At 38.0% G+C, this 21978-nt stretch overlaps 1 protein-coding gene across 5 annotated transcripts in view; it reads left to right on the forward strand.

Annotated features, from left to right (window-relative positions):
* Positions 1-14165: 14165 nt before the first annotated feature.
* The window catches only part of NUCB2 (nucleobindin 2), a 33416-nt gene continuing 25603 nt past the window's right edge, over positions 14166-21978 (forward strand). For 2 of the 5 annotated variants that reach the window (XM_036888148.2, XM_036888152.2), the window contains exons 1-2: positions 14166-14339; positions 18439-18591. The gene's annotated coding sequence lies outside the window, so the exon portion shown is untranslated. Of the gene's footprint in view, positions 14340-18438; positions 18592-21083; positions 21165-21978 lie in introns of all 5 variants that reach the window. The other 3 variants (XM_036888149.2, XM_036888150.2, XM_036888151.2) reach the window with 3 other exon arrangements.

A 21978-nucleotide genomic window follows, 5' to 3' on the forward strand; every position in this document is an offset into this window, starting at 1 on the left:
ACTGGTGAGATTGAGAAGGGAGGTGGCAGCTATTAGAAAATCTTCAGAAGAGTTTGGTTTGCTGTATAGGTATTTTGAAATCCCTGTAGAACCCTTTTGGGTTTCTAATTCCAGGGATGAAATAACTACTGTCAAAATTAAGGAACATAGGCATGAAGGCATGAAACTCAACCAGGTATACCAAGAAGAGTATGTTTCCTATTACTTAATCAGTGTAGCATAATTCTGAAGTAGCAGTCATGCATAGTATGTAGGAAAAAATTATAAAAGACTGAAATGGACCAAAAAGATTACTGGTGCCTTGTAAAAATAGGCCTTGTCTAGGGCATACTTCCAGGTTATCTGATTCCATGGGGTCTCTGAGCCTTTTGTTGTCTTCAAGTTGTTTATTTATTGATTATTTGAGTCTATTTTTGCTTTATTTCTTTTGTGGTTTTTTTTCAGATTTCATATGAAGTGAAACCATATGGTAATTGTTTTTATTGAAGTATTGTTGATACACAATCTTATGTTGGTTTCAAATATACAACACAGTGGTTCAGGAGTTACCCATATTATTAAATCCTCACTCCCACTAGTGCAGTTACTGTCACCAAAGGAAGATGTTATAGAATCATTGGCTATATTCTCCATGCTGTACTGCCATCTTTGTGACCAACTTATATTATGATTGAGAATTTTTGTGCCCCTGTATCCCCCTCACTCTCTGCACCCACCCACTCAAACCCCACCCCCCATGGTGACCACCAGTCACTTCTCAGTGTCTATGAGTCTACTACTATTTTGTTCATTCTGTTTTGCTTTGTTTTTAGATTCCACAAATAAGTGATATCGTATGGTAGTTGTCTTTCTCCACCTGGCTTATTTCACTGAGCATAATATCCTCTAGATACATCCATGGTGTCAAAAATGGCAGGATTTCTTTTTTATGTCTGAATAATATTCCAATGTGTATATGTACTGCATCTTCTTTATACATTCATCTATTGATGGACCCCTTGGTTGCTTCCATAATTTGACTATTGTAAATAATGAGGCAATAAACATAGGCGTGCATATATCTTTTCAAATCAGGGATTTTGTTTCCTTCAGGTAAATTTCTATAAGTGGAATTACTGGGTCATGTGGTATTTCTATTCTCATTTTTTTCAGGAACCTCCATACTGCTTTCCATAGTGGCTACACTAATTGACATGCCCACCAACAGTAAAGGAGAGTTCCCATTTCACCACATCCTCTCCAGCACTTATTTCTTGTCTTAAGGGTAGTGGCCATTCTAACTGGTGTGAGGTGATGTCTCATTGTGGTTTTGATTTTCATTTCCCTGCTGTTTAGCAATGTGAAGCATCTGATTTATTCTTTGGAGAAAGGTCTGTTCAGGTCCTCTGACCATTCTTAAATCAGGTTATTTGTTTTTTGGGTGTTGAGGCATATGCTTTCTTTATATATTTTGGATATTAACCCCTTATTGGATAAATCATTTATGGATATAATATCCTCCCATACCATAGGTTGCCTTTTTGTTCTGCTGATGGTGTCCTTTGCTGTAAAGAAGATTTTTTAGTTTGATGTAGCCCCACTTGTTCATTTTTTATTTTGTTTCCCTTGCCTGAGGAGATGTGTTCAGACAAAAATTGCTTGTGCTTATGTTCAAGAGATTTTTGCCTGTTTTCTTCTAAGTTTCATGTCATACATTTAGGTCTTTGATCCATTTCAAGTATACTTTTGTGTATGGAGTTAGGTAGTAATCCAGTTTCATTCTCTTACATGTAGCTGTCCAGTTTTCCCAACACCAGTTATTGAAGAGGCTGTCTTTTCCCCATTGTATATTCATCTCTGCTATATCATATATTAATTGACCATATATGTGTGGGTTTTTATCTAGGATCTCTATTCTGTTGCATTCATCTATGGGTCTGTTCTTGTGCCAGTACCATACTGTTTTGATTAGTGTAGCTTTGAAGTATAGTATAGCTTGAAGTCAGGGAGCATAATCCTCCCAGCTTTGTTCTTCTTTCTCAGAATTGCTTTGGCTATTTGGGGTCTTTTGTGGTTCCAAATGAATTTTAGGATTACTGTTCTAGTTCAGTGAAAAATGCTGTTGGTATTTTGATAGGGATTTCCCTGTATCTGTAAATTGCTTTGGGCAGGATGGCCATTTTGACAATATTAATTCTTCCTATTCATGAGCATGGGATAGATTTCCATTTATTTGTATCTTCTTTAATTTCTCTCATGAGTCTTATGTTTTCAGAGTTCAGGTCTTTTACCTCCTTGTTTAGGTTTATTCCTAAGTGTTTTACTCTTTTTGATGCAATTGGAAATGGAATTGTTTTCCTGATTTCACTTTCTGCTAGTTCGTTGTTAGTATATAGGAATGTGACTGATTTTATATAAAGTTGGTTTTACTACTTTAGTTTTGTTTCAATTCCATACTTGCTTGATAAGTAATTGGTCTCTGCCACTTTATCTTCTCTGTGAGGTCTTCTCTTCTACAACAGGTCTGTTCTGCAGTCTTCAGGTCGTTTTCAGGGTTAGTTGTATTTGCTGTAGTTGCTTCCTTGGTGTGTGTAGGAGGGAGGAGGTTTCCGCCTTGCTTTCCTACTCCACCATCTTTTTTTCCCACTCCTCTGCTCTTCTTATGGGAACTTCAGTTGAAAGCCTCCCTGATGGCCTGAAAAACTTTTCTTAATACTTCATGGCAGTCTAAGCACTCCTCCCAATCTTTCTTCTTTTCTCCCTTTCTTCCTTCCTTCCTTTCATTTATACATAGAATCTAAAATAGTCCAACTCATAGAAGTAGAAAGTTGAATGATGGTTATCAGGAGCTGGGTCAACAAATATTTATTAATGTCTTTATATTACCAGGCCCTGGAGATACAAAAATACTGCTTTCAAGTAACTCAAAATCTTTAATTCTACCAAAGGAGATTAATAAGTTAAAAAAAACCAACAATCAACCCATTGCCATTCTGTAATAAAGGTATAAGTTCTTTAATAAAGGTGTTTTCAAAATTCTATGACAGCCTAATTGAGGAGTTGTTTCTTAATGCCAGGAGGGTGTGGTTAAGGGAAGTGATTTCTCCACTGTTCTTTCACGAATGACTAGGAGTTCAGCAAGAGAGACATTCCAAGAAAAGAAGTCATATGAGTTAAGGTATGCAGGCAATAAGAATAGGATGCTCCAAGAATACATAGTTGGTGATGTTATAGAGTATCTTATCCTTTGGAGACATAATGGTTTATACCATTTGGGGATAATGAGATTTGTTCTAAACCTGACCCAAGGATGTTTGACACTAAGGATATGTGACAATAAGCATATAATAAGAATTATGCCAATATTAATGAATTTTTGGCAAAAGCATCTCATGAATTAAATTCTATTGATCCACTTTAATTCCTTGATTAATGCATAGACATCAAACCTCTCAAATATGTAATGGGGCAAAATGCTCTGAGGTCAGGGTGGCAGGATCAGAAGAATGTTCTAGGGATTAAAATGGCAGGACATAAACATCCTGCTGCTTCTGCCATTGTCATGATGTCTTTCCCAAGGCTGCATACCTTTTCTATGTCATAGACTAGCTTCCCTCCTATAATGACACATTTCTTCATCACTGACTCATATATTTGTATTATGGAAATCCCCAAACCAGTGTCAAGAACTTAAATGCCTACAAGTGCTAGGTGGATAATATGAATAAAACTGGCTAAATGGGGACTGGTAAACTAAGAGTATCTGTTTTGTCCAAAGAAGGAAGCTGTTACTTTGCTCCAGCCAGCCATTGCAATGTAGAAATGCAGGCTAAGGGTTGTCAAAACTCCAGAATTTTCAAGAGAAGCCAGAAATTCTGATTTTTTATTATGAATACTCCCAATTTGGCAATTGGAAAAAAACCCAATCAGGTAAGCAGGCCAACAAAACATGTCTATGGGCTTGATTCTATTCCTGGGCATCAGTTTGTCTATAAGCCTTAGTTTTCTGTGATATCATACTTGAAGGAATGAAGGACTGTTCTATCTCTTTCTCACATTACTGGTTCCCCAAATAGGGACTCAATGCCCCTTCTCTTGTGAAGTACCACTTTACATCACCCTCTAGTGATTTCAGAGTTTGCCCACACCTTTAAACATCAGGTTTTATACCCTCTCCTTGTAATACCATGATACCAACAATCTTGTCCTCCATTCTTGGAGATTGACTGGCCGTATATGACATCATGAATGGACCTACCACCTTGAAATGACAACTCATTTCCCCATACCATTGCAATCCTTTGCGTATATCTTTGTGTCATCCCCCTGTGACATCATTTGTTAACTTCATTCCAGGTCTGCAGTAGGATGGGGGAGTGGGAAGATACAATTTGCATGGCATCACAGAAGGATAAGTTGGGTTGGGAAAGTTCACTATGTCATAAGAAAAATGTCTGTATTCACAGAGATTTTTTAAAAAGAATCATAAACATTAGTAAAGGACACTTAAATACTGTGATTTAAATACTTTTTAAATTCAGATTTCTTTTGAGTGAGTGAAACTTACAAACTCATTTTTCTAAGTATTTCAGCTCAACTTTTATCATAGTGAAATTTTATAGGAAATCTGTAAAAGGACTGTGCATTCTGAATATACTATCTATTTCTTAGGGGAAGTAAAGTTATATATTTTTAACTTCATAGAGTGAAAATCCAGACATGAGGAACAAGATTTATATAACTGCAGTCATTGCACATGCTAAGCTTTTATTTACTTGCTGAAAGGAAACAACAATTATTAATGTAGCACATAGTATTTATTTGATAATGCTATTATAGCATGACTAAACTTTATTCTAAGTTCTTAAAATATATACTTCAGAATTTTTCCTACTATTTTGTTTCTAGTTTAGCCTTTTCTTTTTTTTCAAGATTACTAAATGGGAGTAGGATCCTAAAAAGAATATTATAAAATCTTTTGGAGAGGGATAGTCTAATTTTTAAGTCTTGAAATTATGGTCATTGTAATGTGGATCTAGATATTCTGACTTAACTGTTATTAGTATTATCTCCTACGTGGTAGTCACCATAACATCAGTGGACTGAGGATATAATTTCCATTCCCTTTCTAAAGGAAAAGATTAAAACAAAAATCAAATCCCTTTGCTAAAACACTGAGAAAAAAATTCTCAACAACATTAAGCTGTAAGAAAATTAGGTGATTTTCCTTTAATTCATTCATTCAACAAATGTATATTGATTGCCTGCTATATGCATCAGATACTGTGCTAGGCTCTGGTGATAAACAAACCAAATATGGTCTATACTCTCTTGGATCTTATGGTCCAGTAAGAGAGATAGATAAAAAACAATTAAGGAAATTAGGATGGCCAACATCCAAAAGACAAGCAACAACAAATGCTAGCGAGGATGTGGAGAAAGGGGAACCTTACTACACTGTTGGTAGGAATGTAAATTTGTTCAACTATTGTGGAAAGCAATATGGAGGTTCCTCAGAAAACTAAAAATAGAAATACCATTTGACCCAGGAATTCCACTCCTAGGAGTTTACCCGAAGAAAACAAGATCCCAGAATCAAAAAGACATATGCACCCCTATGTTCATCACAGCACTATTTATAATAGGCAAGAAATGGAAGCAACCTAAGTGTCCATCAGTAAATGAATGGATAAAGAAGATGTGGTACATATACACAATAGAATATTATTCAGCCATAAGAAGAAAACAAATCCTACCATTTGCAACAACATGGATAGAGCTAGACAGTATTATGCTCAGTGAAATAAGCCAAGTGGAGAAAGACAAGTACCAAATGATTTCACTCATTTGTGGAGTGTAACAACGAAGCAAAACTGAAGGAACAAAATAGTAGCAGACTCACAGACTCCAAGAATGGACTAGCAGTTACCAAAGGATTGGGGGAGGGTGGGAAGGGAGGAATAAGGGGATTAAGGAGTAGTGTGATTAGCACACGTAATGTAGGGGGGACACAGGGAAGGCAGTATAGCAGAGAGAAGACAAGTAATGACTCTATAGCATCTTACTATGCTGATGGACAGTGACTGTTATGGGGTATGTGGTAAGGACTTGATAATGGTGGGAATGTAGCAACCACAATGTTGCTCATGTGAAACCTGAGCATAAGATTGTATATCAATGATATGTTAATTAAAAAAACAGTTAAGGAAAAAAGTGCATATATATGTAAATGAATTTCATATATGTGTACATATGCACACACAGACATACTAATAGGGAGAATAATGGGAAGGAAGAGAGGGAAATAATTTGGATTGAGCGGTCAGAGTGGGTTTTTCTGAGGCAGTAGTACTTGAGGTGAATTCTAATGAATGAGAAGGATCTAACCATGTAAAATGTAGGGGAAACAGTTGTCTACTGAGGAGGGTACAGCTTGGGCAAAAGCCTTAGCTAGAAATGGTTTCTAAGAACAAAAATAAACCAACACAGCTAGGGTAGAATGATTGAGAAGGAGGGTAGTGAAAAATTATGTTGAACAGAAAGATAAGAGACATCATAAAGAGTCTTCATAGATACAGTAAGGAGTCTGGATTAGAATCCATTGTTTTCAAACAGAGTAGTGCTATGTTTTAAAGATCACCCCCACCTGCTGTGTGGAGAATGGATTGTAGGGGATCAGAGTGGGAGAAGGACACTACTTTGGAGGCTATTTGCAGTATTCCAGTGAAAAATGATGATGACTTGGACTGGGTTTATAGCAGAAGAGGCAGATTATGTATTTTGGAGGTAGAATCAACAGAATTTATTGATGGATTAGGTATGTACTATGAATGAAAACTGAGTCAGGGATGACACATAGAGTTTTGGCTTGAGCAACTGGGTGTATACCATTTACTGAAATGAGAAAGGTAGAGAGAATGCTGAATAGGTAGGTACTCTGGGAAGCAGATGCTAGGACAGAGGTAGGTATACCAAAGGTTTATCAGGGAGTAACACTAGCAAAAGGAAAAGAGGCGGAAACAGAAATGTGAAGGGGGAGGTTGTGGACAGTGATGCAGACCTGTCAAAGTCTCTGCCAGCCCAGTGGGGAGTTCCGGAGCCAGGACAGACAGTTAGAGGAGTTCTGTTTTGGATGAGGCCCTTGCTCATTCATTGCCTAGGAGCCACCCCAAGAGGACTGTAAGTTCAGCTCTAAAGCTGAGATGGACCCTGAAGCAAGTAACAGCTGGAGGCTGTCAGCTAACCACACTCCTCACAGCTGGGCAGCCAGTCCTTCTTGAAGGGGGATGTGAGCAGCACAACTCCATGCCTCCCACAGGGAACAATAGGTAGGAAAAGATCAAGACTTTAGTTTTAGACAAGAAGGGCGCTCAGATAGTTAATTAGATCATTCATTCATCAAATATTTATTGAGCATCAATGATAGGCCAGTCATTGGAAATGTCATGCATCTAGTTGGAGGTAGTTCAGAGCTCAAAATAAATTTTTGTGCTACAAATATTTGAGAATTAGCATATTTTAAGGTCATGGACTAGCTGGGATTACCCATTAACAGACAAAATGGTTTTTAACCCTGAGATGTATCACTTCTCTAAGGACTCTTTGGGGGGCAATTTGGGTTGTCACATCGACTAGAGGGACAAGGGGGATACTACTACTGGCATTTAGTGGGTAGGGTGCCCCTGTGGAATATTGGCCGTAAACAGAGAGGTGGTCCCAGAACCAACCCTTGGGACGTTCCAACTTTTAGAAGCTGGGTAAGGAGAAGAAGCTGACAAAGGAGACAAAAGAAAAAAAAAATATATATATATATATATATATATCTAGAAAGGTAGAAAGAAAACTAGGAGAGAATGGGGTCAGATGCCAAGAGTGCAAACTGTTTCAAGGAGAGTTTAAAGTGTGTAACAGTTGAACCACTGTGTTATATATAGACTTGAAATCAGTATAATATTGTATATCAACTATACTTCAATTAAAAAAATAAAGAGAAATCTCAGAGGAGTGGTGGAGATGGAAGCCAGACTGGCATAAACTGAGAGTAAAAGGGAGGGGTGCAAGTAGAGAAAGGAACTTTTTAAAGGATTTGAATAAATCATAAGCAAAGAAACATGGATAGAGGTAGAGGGAATTATGCTCAGTGAAATAAGCCATGTGGAGAAAGACAAATGCCAAATAACTTCCCTCATTTGTGGAATGTAACAATGAAGCAAAAACTGAAGGAACAAAAAGGCAGCAAACTCACAGACTCCAAGAAGGGACTAGCAGTCACCAAAGGGGAGGGGTAGGGGAGGGAGGGTGGGGAGGGAGGGAGAAGGGGATTGAGGGATATTATGATTAGTACACATGGTGTGTGGGGGATCACGGGGAGAACAGTGCAGCACAGAGAAGACAAGTAGTGACTCTATAGCATCTTACTACACTGATGGACAGTGACTGCAATGGGGTATGGGGGGACTTGATAATTTGGGTGAATATACTAACAACAATGTTTTTCATGTGAAACCTTCATAAGAGTGTATGTGATGATACCTTAATGAAAAAAAAAGCTCATTAAAAAAAAGAAAAAGAAACTATAATTCACTGTAGTGTCTGTAGTTAGGTTTTACGTCACTTCAGCTGAACATAGATATAAAATATGGGGGAAATATCCCTATTTTTCTGTTGAATACCTCTTCCTGGCTTGATCCTAGTTACAGACTCTATTCCCCAGGCCACAGGAGTGGATACTCGACCTAAACAGAACTTAGATTCTTCCCATTGAGAATTTTAAACTTAATTAGGTTAATGTCAAAGACAGGAGGAGATAACCTGATTATCACTTCTGAAAAGAAGGCCCAATATCTCCTACCCCTGGAATTCTTTTCCTACTCAGTCTGATTGTGAGTTACTCCATCATCCTCTCAATATCCCCTCTTTTCTTGAAATTAGTTGGAATTGGTTTCTGGTGCATTAAATCGGTGGTTCTCAACTAGAGGAGATTTTACTCCTGAAAGGATATCTGGCAAAGTCTGGAGAGATACTTGTGGTTGACACACGGGGTGGGGGTTGGGTGGTTATGCATCTGAGTGTAGATAGCAGGGATGCTGCTAACGTCTTATAATGCACAGGACAATCTCCTACAACAAAATATATTTGGCCCAAAGTGTCAGTAGTGCTGCTGCTGAGAAACCCTGCTTTAAAACAAGAGTTGTTTCGCTTGCTCTAGGAGATTGGTAACAAAGCTGACTTAGGATCAGTTGAAAATGAGTGGGAAGGAATAATGGGAGGTCTGAGGAGCACGTGTGGAATGGCCCTTGAGGGTGTGCAAAAGAGTGCGCTAGAGGATTGTTGAGGAGTGGTTAGGGTCTGTCTGGAGTTGGTAACAATGAATTTAGAGAGATTGGTTTAATGGTACTTCTGCAATGCCGAGCTACATTCATACAGACCAGGAGAAGGACACTGGTTCATTCAGGGCTGGATTTTTGTCAGGTAAGAATAGTGGAGGCGAAAGAAAGGCAAGGGAGCTGATGTTTCTATGCAACTTATATTACTGATGAACTAGAGAAATTAGGCTGTAGAATGAGGGAAGAAATAACTAGACAGAATTCATAATAAAAACTGAAGGGAGTCTGTTGCTGTTTTGTTCCTTCAGTTTTGCTTTATTTTTATATTCCACAAATATGTGAAATCATATTGTATGACTAGTGGTTACCAAGGGGAAGGGGTTGGGATGGGTGCAGGATAGGAGGGGAGGGGGATAAAGGGGCACAATAATTCGCAATCACAATGAAAGTTGATCACAGCGACTGTTGAACCACTGTGATGTACATTTCAAACCAATATAAGATTGTATATTAATGACACTTTAATAAAAAAATCTAATGGGAAAGAAAAATGAAGAAAACAGTACCATTTATAATTGCATCAATAAGAACAAAATACCTAAAGAATAAATTTAACCAAGGAAGTGAAAGACCCATACACTGATGTTTTACCAGTGATTTTCAGCCCCAGGTAAGTTCACTCTTGATTTGGTGAGACCAAAAAAATGACAATGGAATGTTTCTGGGGTGAAAGGTTTATACCCAATTTTATTCCCATGGTGGCAGGTCAAGTGCTAGAATCCTGACCACCTTGAAGCAAATTTACATTCAGCAAGCCAATCTCTGCCCCCTATGCCGTCTTTGTCTCTGTCTCTGTACTCAGCATTGCCACCATTCCAGCTCTTGCTCTCCTGCAGCCACGTAGCCCAGAGGAGTGCTTTATATAGAGTCAATAATAACATATTGCGCACACGTGTGCGGTAGGCAAGCCAGTGAGAGTCAGATGAGAATTCTGGCCACAGGAACTTTCATTTTCTCTACAAACACAAAATTTGGTATTGCTCTCTTTGTGAAAAATGCCATTAGAATTTTGATGGAGATTGCATTGTATATGTAGATTTTTTGAGTAGTTTGGACATTTTAACAAATTAATTCTTCCAGTGTATGAGCACAGATTATATTTCCATTTATTTGTGTCTTCCTCAATTTCTTTCATCAATGTCTTATAGTTTTCAGTTGTAGAGATGGGGGTGGGGAATGGGCAAAATGGGTGAAGGTGGTCAAAAGGTACAGTTTCCAGTTGTAAGTAAGTCCCAAGGATGTAAAGTACAGCATGGTGACTATAGTTAAAAGTACTGTATTGCATAAGAGAGTAAATCTTATTTCATCACAAGAAAAAAAATTGAACCATGCATGGAGATGAATGTTAACTACACTTATTGTGAGGATCATTTTGCAATATATATGTATTGAATATATACAATATTGAAACATTATGTTGTACACCTGTTAATAAAACCTGATGGGGTCAAGTTGATAGAGGGACCAGCAGTATTGGTATCACCCTAAGGCTTGTTAGAAATGTAGAATCTCAGGACTCACTGTAGATTACTGAATCAGAATCTGCATTTAATAAGACCTCTGAGTGATTTGCATGCACATTAATGTTTGAGAAGCAATGGATTAGAGGAGCTGATTATGGTGAAAATTTTTACACTGGGGATACTGTTAAGATGATTCTGGGCTAACTATCTAGATCAAGGGCTAGCAGTTTTTTCTATAAATATCCAGGTAGTAAATATTTTTGACTTTGCGGACCAACAGTTTCTGTCACAACCACTTAACTCTAGCATTGTAGTACAAAAGCAACTGGAGACAATACATAAACAAATGAGTGTGGCTGTTGAGTATGGCTGCATTCCAACAAAACTACAAAAACAGGCAGTTGGTTGATTTGGCCCAAGGGCCATAGTTTGCTGACCCCTGATCTAAAGCTTAATGAAAGTCTTGGCTCCTATGTAGCAGGTATTTTTTGAGTTTTCTTGTTTCTGATACTACTTACTGTCTCTTGTGAGCAAGAGTATTCCTATCTCCACTCCTCTCTTCTGAACACAGTGATGAACTTGGCTGGTTGATGTTCTGTGAATCCTAGAAGTAAGAAGAGAGATAATTGAAGTATTAAAAAGCCAGAATCTCCTTGACACCATGTTTTCCTCCCCTGGATTACCAAGAAATGTAATATGGGCGAGCTTCGCATTAGTTAGTTCTCTGGGATTGTTTTCCTTTTATTTTCTTCTGGCCTCCAATAAACTGATTTTGAGCTGCTTAGGTGAGCCAAGGGAAATCAAGAAAAGATATTTTATCCTTGCTTGGTCCAGGTTGAGCAATAGCTTCTTGATGGCAAAGACAGTGGTAATCAGAGAGGGGCTCAAATGTGACAGGTTGGGGGTGGGGGGGTGGAAGGGCAGAGAAATATTAAGCATCTCCTCTCTATCACTTTACGTACATCATTTGAATCCTTACATAAATTCAGTATGATCCTAAGTTACAGATAGAAAAACTGAGACCAGTATTTTACCAAACATTAATATGCCACTTACTGTTTGCCAGGCACCTCTCTGCTTTATAAATATAAACTCACTTGATCCTCACAACTTTATGAAGTGGGAAGTTTTTGCCCCCATGTTAGAGATGGGGCAATCATGCTATGGAGAGAGGTTAAGTAACATGCTAGAGGACATTCAGCTAATAAAGGTGGGACTGGGTTTTTAATCCAGGTAGGGCTGGACCCAGAGTGGACCCAGTTCTGACTCCAAAGCCTTGCTTTTCCCCTTGTACAATGTAGTAGTATATTCTTTAGTCCTCCCTAAGACTTTTCATCAGTGCTAAGCCCTGAAGTTTTGGATTTTAGCTATTAGTAGTATAACATTTCCTTATAACTCCTTTCAATATTCCTATTTTTCTCTACCAAAAAACAGCCTTTATTAGTACAAGAGCTGCGGTTGCCTGCTTTATATGCATATGACAGTCTGAAATATTTTCCTTAGTGATTTCTCCTAATCTGGCAGATTTCTGTGTAATTTTTGTCCTGTCTTCCTTATCTTTTCTTTTTCCTTCACCCAGAATCTTGCTGAGAATAATGTCAGTGTCTCAATCATCAAGTTAGTGTTTGTTACTCTTTTTCTTTCATTGTATTGTTGGACTAACCCAATCTTTTCATTTTCCATTCTTCAACTTCATTGGATTACTATAAATAATCTAGATTATTATGAGATCTTTCAGGGTCTCCCCTTAAAGTGTCTACCCAAATTTTAGTACTGTGTGTTTGGTCCTGTGATAGATATCAGGTAATAAAAATGGTGGTAGATAGTTCCTATCTTTAATGTATTTACAGTTTGGTGTTTTCCACAGTGTTGGGATGCTGAATTGTCCATGATCTGACACTAAAATGAGTTACTAATGATACTTAACCAATACCCAAATAATAATACTGCTCAAGTTTTTCAAAATGAAATTTAGTGCTCCTATACCATAACCTCTTGAATATCCTTTTTTTTTCTCTAGTGCTTCCGATTTTAAATCTATCCATCAGGACTAAATATTATTCTCCTTACATTTGCCTCTGCTATTACACCTTCAGTGGAGGCAGAGTCATAACATTCTAGGACTTTCATGATGATAAAGGAGATAGTTTGAGATTTTGATTTAAAGAAAATGGGCAAGTGTTTCCTCCTGAGCCTTAAAAAGGAGCTTAACCTCCTGCCTCTGTTCGGACTGTGTAAGACTGAAGATTGCTGGTCTTGGAATTTTGGAATCTGGAATTCCAGACACCTGAATTATAGTCCTAGCTAAGCCACTAATGTGAGAATGTCTAACATTTATTGAGTATTTACTCTGTGACATTCACTTTTCTATTAACTTGTTATGCTGTAAGGAGGGGGGTACTATTATTATCCCTGTTTCACAGACAGGGAAACCGAAGTCCATAAGTAACTTGCCTTAAGTCATGGAGTTGGTCTGAGATAAGTGAAGTCAGGTTTTGCAACATAGGTAGTCTGGCTGAAAATTAGTGCATTTAGCTACTTACTCTCTCCTACTTCCTATAAAAACAAGCTGCCATTACTAACGTATGCAGCAGGTGCTGTACTGGTTTTTCAGTATGTTATCTTTTAAAATCTTCACCTCTGAGATAGATGACGCCTTTTTTTAACATGAAAACTGACGTTCAGAGAGATACTATTATTTGGCAGACTCAAGATTCGAAACCAGCCACGAGGCTCCAGAAACTTCTCTAACCCTTGAGCCACGTATAACTTCCAGCCTTTTTTCCCACCTTTAGAACGAGGAGGGGTGTGTAGATGTGTCAGTTCTATGAGGGGAGATTGTAGAGAAAAGAGCTATGCCCGCAAATGGGTGTGAGAGAATGTGGTGTAAAAAGCAATCAAGCCACAGTGGGCAAAGGCACTGCAAGACGCGGGTGGGTGAGGTTACAAATACAAGTAAGATTCCTGCCATGAAAGACGCCCGGGGTGTTAGACCGAAGAGAGGCTTGTGGGCGAAAATGGGCCTTAAAGAGTCCATCTCTGACTGGTCAGGGCGCTGCCGGCGCGGGCCAGCAGCCAAGTGCAAGGCGATTCCTGGGGTTTTTGTCCCGAACCCGGGAAAGCACCTCACCCGCCCAAACCCTGCTCCACAGGCTTCTGCATGAAAGCCAGAGAAGGAAGGGGCGCGGCTTCCCCTCCCGCATAGCAGAACGCCACGTCCCTCTTGGCTCGGCCTCCCCCTGGCTTCCCAGCGTTGGAGCTCCTCGCCGCCCGCCTTCCTGCCCGCCGGCAGGGCCTCGTCTCCACCCCCGCCAATCGGCGCCTTCCGCGGTCCCAGTCGGTCCAATCGGCGGCTGCCGGGGGGCGGGGGCTGTCGTCATGGCTGCGAGGAGGCGGGAGCGCGCGGTCGGCGGAGGTGCAGAGCAAAGCAGTGGGTCGGGGGCTGGATAGACGGGTCTGTGAGCTGCATTCATTCAGCCGGCGGAGTCTTAACGCGCCAAGACCCAGCTAGGTAAGGCCAGTAGCTCGGAGATGGGGGCGCATCAGCACCGTGGGAGGCAAGGGCGGGTCCTGAGATAAGGCTCAGGTCTTCGCCTGCCCTGGCAGGGCGTTGAGGACGGTGGGGGCAGCACAGTGGGCAGGCACGGGTGGAGAGCGCTTCCTGCTCCAGCCCTAGGCGCGGGGTCCCTTTCTTCGCTCCGCTTGCTGCAGGGCACCCCAGCTTTCTTGGGGGCCGATGAAGGTGGCAAGCTTTTGGTGGGGAGCAGGCACGGGTAGGTGCACGACCGAGACCCGGGCGGGGCTGCAAGCCCCGCCTTGACAGGTCGCTGGGCAAGGGAAGTGTCTACTGAGGGGAGGGTAAACACGGCGATTCCTGCTGATGCTTACCGACCCACGCGCTGCCGAGCAAAGCTAGGCCGATGAATCCTGCTCTTTTGCCGGTTCTGATAAGCCGCAAACCCCTGACACTTAGGAGATGAGAAAAGTTCTTGTCAGTTGTATTGTTTTCCCTTTTAAGTGACTAATCGTTAGGTGGGAGATGAGCTGTTTCGGTTTCAGAGTATGAGAAAGATGTTAACTTCCTTTCGGCACCTGCTAAGTGGTAACTCAGAGAGCAAATGTGGTTATTGCGGTTGGTGCCGGCCATAGCCAATTTTGAATGGCGATTCTTTTACAATATCGAGAGGGGCAGAAAACGAGAGTGAGAGTGACAGAGAGAAAATAAGAACATGAACCACTGAAACATTATTCTAGTATTTGGGAGACAGAATCTCTTGATATTCTTAAAGTGCCCTCTAAACTCCTAAATGGATCATGTACATTTACACAACTGAGTAAGAAAGTGCTGCCAACTAAGCCTTTTATTAAGGCTATTAAAGCCATGGATGAATATGAACACCAAACGGTGTTCTATTACAATGGTTAAAAAAGATGCGTGGGTGGGTGGGTGGAGGGAATGTAAATATTTCTGATGGTCAGTTATGTTTGAAGAAGGAGATTGTGGACTTATTCCCTATAAGAATTTAAAGAACTGACGAGACAGTTTTTTTTAAAAATGCGTTGAATGTCGTATGACTAGTGGTGTAATAGATTTGGATCTGTTAACCTATAGCTTCTTTTATGACCTATTTGACTTTTTTTTGTTTCTGTACACCTTTCCTGTGGAAGGAATTCTGTTGAATAATTGGAGTCAGGAAATATATAGTCTTGCATCTTGTCCCTGATAGAAATTGTCTCAAGACTCATCCTGATTTAAGCTGAGTTCTTATTTTATAAAACTTGAACAAATCCAACAAATGTTGAACAAATGTTTCTTAGTTAATAGGGTTGAAAATTTAAAAAGCATAGAAATTTAGAATTAGAAATCTCTAATAATATCACCTTTGTTATTACGGTGAACATAGGAACTTATATTTCTCCTCTTGGTCTTTAAACTTTCCACGATCTGGTTCAACTTTATGGTACGAAAAATTCACTTCTGTCTCCTTGTGGCTACTCTCACGCTCTTCTTTTCTGCCTATCCTAATTTTGCCCATCTTGCAAGGCCTAAGTCCGTGTTGTATTTACCTTTCTCTGATCTCCAGGCGTACTTTACTGTCATATCACACATTTTGTATATATCCTTTCAGCATAGTTTTGCCAAATTGGTTTGTGCTTTGTAAATACCAGTTAAAATTAAATGCACAATGAAGGCATAAGGGTACCTTCCAAAACACTAGTATTGATTATGGTCATTAATATAGACTATCAGTAGCATGATTGATACTTGTGTTATTTTGGGGGGGATATTTTATATGTCTCTATAGACATACCAAATTCATGTTGTGTTATTTAGAATTATGTTTAAATTGCCCTCAGCTTCCTAAGGACCCTTTTGATGATGTGATGTACAAAATACCCTTTAAGTATTAGGTAGCCAGAGGAATTGAATGCAGTATTTTAAAATGTATTGAAACAAATCCTTAAAGTAGGTAATTTTTTATGTGTTGTAATTGAGTTGACTATATTTGGCATGATAGATGATTAACTTTTTCTAAATAACTGGAGGTCTAGAAAGGGAAAATTTGTTATTTGTATGTTTAATACATGGAATTAGTTTATAGGCTTTGAATGACAGGCTTCTAATAATTTCAAATAACTTATTCAAAGAAAAACCTCATTTACTTAATAATTTTCATCTAACATTTAGAAAAGAACCCCACCATGATATGGTGAAAAGTATACTTAATTAGACTTTGGTAGCTGGATTCCAATCCAGACTCTGCCAAATGATCCTGGCCAAGTCAGTTAACTTCCCTGTGCTTTATAACTTTCATAAAAGTAGGGTCTGAACCAAACCACCTCTGAGATTATTTCTGGTCCAAGAATTGTATGATTTAAAAATTTTCAGAGCAACCTAAAGGAAATTGAGGTAGCAGTTGCATGCTTTTATTTTTGGCAGATTGTACTTTAGTTATCTGAAGTACAATATATATAAATAATGAAGACATTTTAATAAATTTGTGTATTGGATGATACAGATGAGAAACAGTATCTGCTTTTCATAAATAAGTCTGTTGTCAAAGATACTGTAACTAATTAAGAATGAAAAAAAAAAGGCAATATAATGGTTTCCTTGATTGGTGTCCTTTTCTACAGGATGAGCATCAAAGACACTAATGTCTTGACACAGGGAAGGGTTGGAGTCCAGCTGAGCTGGCCATACATATGTTTTATTTTGAGCCTCACTTTCCCATTGAATTTCATTTTCAAAGGGAAAAATGGAGTTGAGCAGCAGGTTAATGGTTGCCCTTGTCATTACTGTCATTGAGAAACTCATAAGCTGTTTATTTTTCTCCACCCTACTCCTTTTCACTTAGTATTATGACATTGACAGAGAGAAACAATGCGGGTTTCCTGGCTTAAGGCAGTGCCTTGGAGAAAGAAGCCTAGGTCTCTTGTAAAAGGTCTGTTTTAATGCCAGGGAGGAAGAGGTTGTGTTCCTCTTTTGTTGGACATATTCTTTCCATTGGCCTACCTTTGGCTATAGCAGTGCTCAGAACAAAGTGCTAATGTGGCCTTTTAAAAAAAATGACATTTAAGATTGTATGTCAAACTGGTTTTTTGCTTTTTAAGTTCTATAACTTTGCATGTTTGCAGAACAGATTTTCATTATTTCAATATATAGCTATTTCATTTTCAAAACAGGAAGGGCATTAATATTAATCATTTACTTTTGCCATGCACTGACTTATTATATTGTATTCATTCTTATTTTCATCCTATCAAGGATTTATGAAGAATTATTAGTTCAGTTTTATAGGTAGGAAAATCCAGACTCAAGAGAGGCAAGTAGCTTGCCAGTAAATGGGGGTGGTTAGTATTCAAACTAGTATTTGTTTATTTTTGACCATGCCATGTTAATAAAAGTCATATGCCTTTCCAGCATATAACATGCATATCATCAGTCTCCTGCTTTGATGATTTCATGTTAATATACCATAAAAAGAAAGAAATGTATGTGTTCTCAACATTTGAAGGTCTTTTATTTGCTTATTTTCTTTACAGACTGCCTAGAGATAATTGATCATGTTCACCACTAGGTATGCACATGGGCTAACTGCCGTGTATTTTACAGTTGGGTAGTAGGGCTTCAAAAAAGAAAATCTGAGATGTTTTGCTTTACTACAGATCTCTGTAACTGAGACTGGGTCCCAGGTTCATTTTTAAAAGTGGTGGTAAGGGCAAAGAAAGAGTCCAGTTAAGGACTTTAAGAAAAATTCCAGCTAAGGTTTTAACAAGAAAACACCCTATATCTTGAAGTCTCATTGCTGAGGAAAATAAGCTTATAGTCTGAATTTTTAGTTATTTAAAAGGGAGCAATATAGTAAAACTGGGATATAATAAATCACTATCTTTGTTTATTCTGGTTTTTCATTCTGTTTATTTGATATTTCTATCTTCCCACTGGAATATGATATAAATTAGTCTCCTTCCACATCATAAAAATTTGGTACTTTTTCTTTTCACAGGATATGACAAATGCATACACTATCATGTTCTATTACCACTGTAACAGGGGTAGGTTTATGTTTATATTTAATCTTTTTATTTCATTTTTTTACATTTAGAAGCTGTTAAGTCATTTTTTACTGAAAAAGCATTGAGCGAGGAGCCAAGGCTCCCCACTTCACTAATTTGATATTGTGCAAGTTACCTTACCTCTCTGAATCTCAGTTGCCTCATCTGTAAAAAAGAGATAAAAATTCCTCATCTATCTAAAGGTAAGTGATCAGTTAAGAAAGCAAAAAATAAATACAGACTTAATGGTGGCTTAAATGCACAACATTTCTTATGTAAAATAATTCTTGAATAGGCTGTTGAGGATAGGTATAGTAGCTTTATAAAGTGGTCAGAGACCTAAGTTTTTTCCAGTATTTTGATATGCTTTCCTAAGATGTTGCCTTGGTCTCCTATTCCAAGATTGCTGCCAGGGCCCCAACCACCACAGCCAAGTTCCAGGCAGCAAGGCAAAGGCCAAGAAGTATGCATCCTCTTCCTTTAAGGAGACTTCTGAACCAAAGCTCAAGCTACCAGGGATGCAGGGAAGTGTAGCTGGATGCATGGCTGCCTTGAATAAAATTGGGCTTTTGTTACCAAGGTGGAAAGGAATATTTGGATATTGGAAGGCACATAGAAGACTCTGCTACAGTATAGATCTTCTTTTTTTTCATCTCTGAGATATGTAAGCTATGATAACTACTCATAGAAGCTTCAGTAATTTGCCATGGCAGAGCTTTAAATCTGACCATTAACTACAGAAGGAAATAACTTTAATAAGGTGTGTTTCATTTTTTACTTTTTAGAGTAAAAAATTCATTATGGAGGTCTTGTCTGTGTTACTGGGCATTTGTTTTGGTTATTTTTTAAGATTACCCACAAATGCTTAATAGATGTTTGCTATATAATTTATAGATGTATTAAAAAAGAGTCAATATTTATTGAGCCTTTGCTTTATACAAGGCACTTTTTAAGACAGAGATAAGTTATCTTTAGAGTATCACATAATAAATCATCAAGAAATAAATTTATGTTGAAAAGTATAATCCATCCCAAGGTGCATTTAAATTCAGTATCATCACATGGGGCACACTTTTGCCTTCTTTGTTACTTAAAAGTTGTTTTTTTAAAACCACTGTAACTGTCACCTGTTTCGAAATTGCCTTTTATTTCACTAGTAGCCCTTGCTTAATTTTCTTCGGTATACCAATATTTTATTTCTTTTCAAACTTTTCTTTATAAATATTACATAAATATACCCTATACTGCTCATGTGAAATTGTTTAGTTGACACTATATCAGTAAAGAAAGCAAATTGAAAAAAAGTTTCAAGAGAAGGAAACAGAAATTCAGAGAATGGAAATCAGAGGGGGAAAGAATCTAAAGATTCAATCTTTTTAAGGTTATTAGAAGGAAAATAAGGAGCAAATTAAGATTTTTATTTCTACAAATTATTTTTTTCATGTTTCCACAAGGTCTTGAATTTTTCCTTGTATCATTTAGGCACAAAGTACAGTAATTTTTTTGTTGCTAATGGTCTAGTTACCATCCCCTGCCTCCAGTTTAGAACCATTGACCACAATGAACAAAAAGTAAGAAGCGGCTTCACGAATATAAAAACAGCTTCATTTTGTTTTTAAGAGAGATTATTTAGCATTGTAAGTCACCTGACTGAAAATGTCTACTGACTGAATAACTATTTTAATGCTTTTAAAGATTTTTTTAGTTAGCAGATAAAGGATCATGTTATGTGTTATTTTATAAGCAGCTTTTTTCAAATTGTACTTGTTTGTTTAATAGGCTGCCCTGCACACTACTTTGAAACCCTATGAGGGTAGGGACCATGTCTATCTTAGGTACCTTTGTGTCTAGCATATTACCTGGTACATAGTGGGGTGCTTAGTAAATATTTGTTAAATTAAGAAATACAACAGATTAAAGAAAACATAGTTCAATTTAGCCTTAAATTTAAAAGGAAGAAGAGTCAAAGAGGAGGGTTGAGTCACAGGAAAAAAGATAGATGAGGGAGGAATAGAGGCAAACTAGTTTTAGTTTTCTGTACTTTTCAGCCTTCTCATCTGTGACCACTTTTTTTATAATAATTTTTTTATTAAGGTATTATTGATATACACTCTTATGAAGGTTTCACATGAAAAACAATGTGGTTACTGCAATCACCCATATTATCGAGTACCCCCCCCACGCCCCATTGCAGTCACTGTGTGACCATTCTTTTTAACCACTTCCAGAATATCTCTCCTTACAGTCAAACCAGGAAACTCTCTCTCTCTCTCTCTCTCTCTCTCTCTCTCTCTCTCTCTCTCTCTCTCTCTCTCTCTCACACACACACACGCACACACATGGTAAACTTTATCTGGATAATTACTGGTATGAATCAATAGTTAAGCAATCTGCCTCTGTGAATGAATGGGAATTTTTGATTTGGTGGCAACCAAGGAAGGGAGATAAGCTTCCTTTTAGGACCTGGAAATTTAGGAAAATTATTTTCTATTTACTGAATTCTAGGAGAGACTTCAGAACTCTGAATACTTTGTAATTTTGCGGGAGGCTCTGATGCTCTTTCTATGCTATATTGAGATTACTGCCAGATTTAGAATTTCAGATCATCCTACTTTAGAAAGTAAATCATCGGGCCTGTCCTGGCTTGGATCAGTCTACTGCTTCAGCCTAGTTCAGCCCAGTGTCTCCTCTTTAGGTCTCTGTTCTTATGGAAGAAGAGGGTGATAAGAGAAAGGAGAAGGCCGTTCTTACTGACCTGATAATGGAAGAAAAGTAGGTTAGTCTGTCCTTCCCATTGCCTCTCCTTACCCCTCATCCTGCATTCTTTTTTTATATAATGTTTGTATATTATCTGGTTTATGAAAATCTGTAAGTCTGTCTCTGACACACTTGACATTATCTTGTGATTTAAAGAGATTTTTATGTCATTAATTTTCTACCTAATGTGCTAGAACATTTTCCATTTCTTTTGCTATAATAGTTAACATTTACTGGGGTCTTACTAAGAAGTAGAGTAAATGTTTTAATGAACTTTAGACTTAAATAAGTTAATTGTCTTAATTATTTCTAGAATAAACATTAAGAGATTAGAAACTAGTAGAGGGGGGAAAGTATTAAAAAAATCCTCCATCAATCAAAAAGAAACAAAAAAGCAAGAAAGAAAAGGAAGTAAATATTAAAGAGGCAAAATAAATAGAAAGCCCAAAAGAAGATGGTAGATTTAAAACTCAAGATATGGTATTTCATTGACTCTAAGATTTCATTGATATTAAGACCCATCAATATATACCATATAGAAAAAATTTTACCAGTTAAACTATGACAGTATGCCTTATCATTTACAGTTTCATTATATGTTTACTCAAAGTGCTTTTTTAGATTGATTTAGGCATGTAGATTTTTCTCACATCATTTTTTGTGCATACAGAAAGAAATTACAAGTTAAATAAATTGGCTAAGGTATTCCTATGACTTTTCACATTCATAGTTTGATTCTTTTGAAACACTTTCTTGATTCAGACTTGTCAAGGTCTGTAGTTTTTCCACACAACATTGTTCTCTCTTCTGTGGAGAGTGAGGGTGATTTTCTT

The sequence above is a fragment of the Manis pentadactyla genome, chromosome 9 (assembly GCF_030020395.1).
Source record: "Manis pentadactyla isolate mManPen7 chromosome 9, mManPen7.hap1, whole genome shotgun sequence".
NCBI classification, from domain to species: Eukaryota; Metazoa; Chordata; class Mammalia; order Pholidota; family Manidae; genus Manis; species Manis pentadactyla.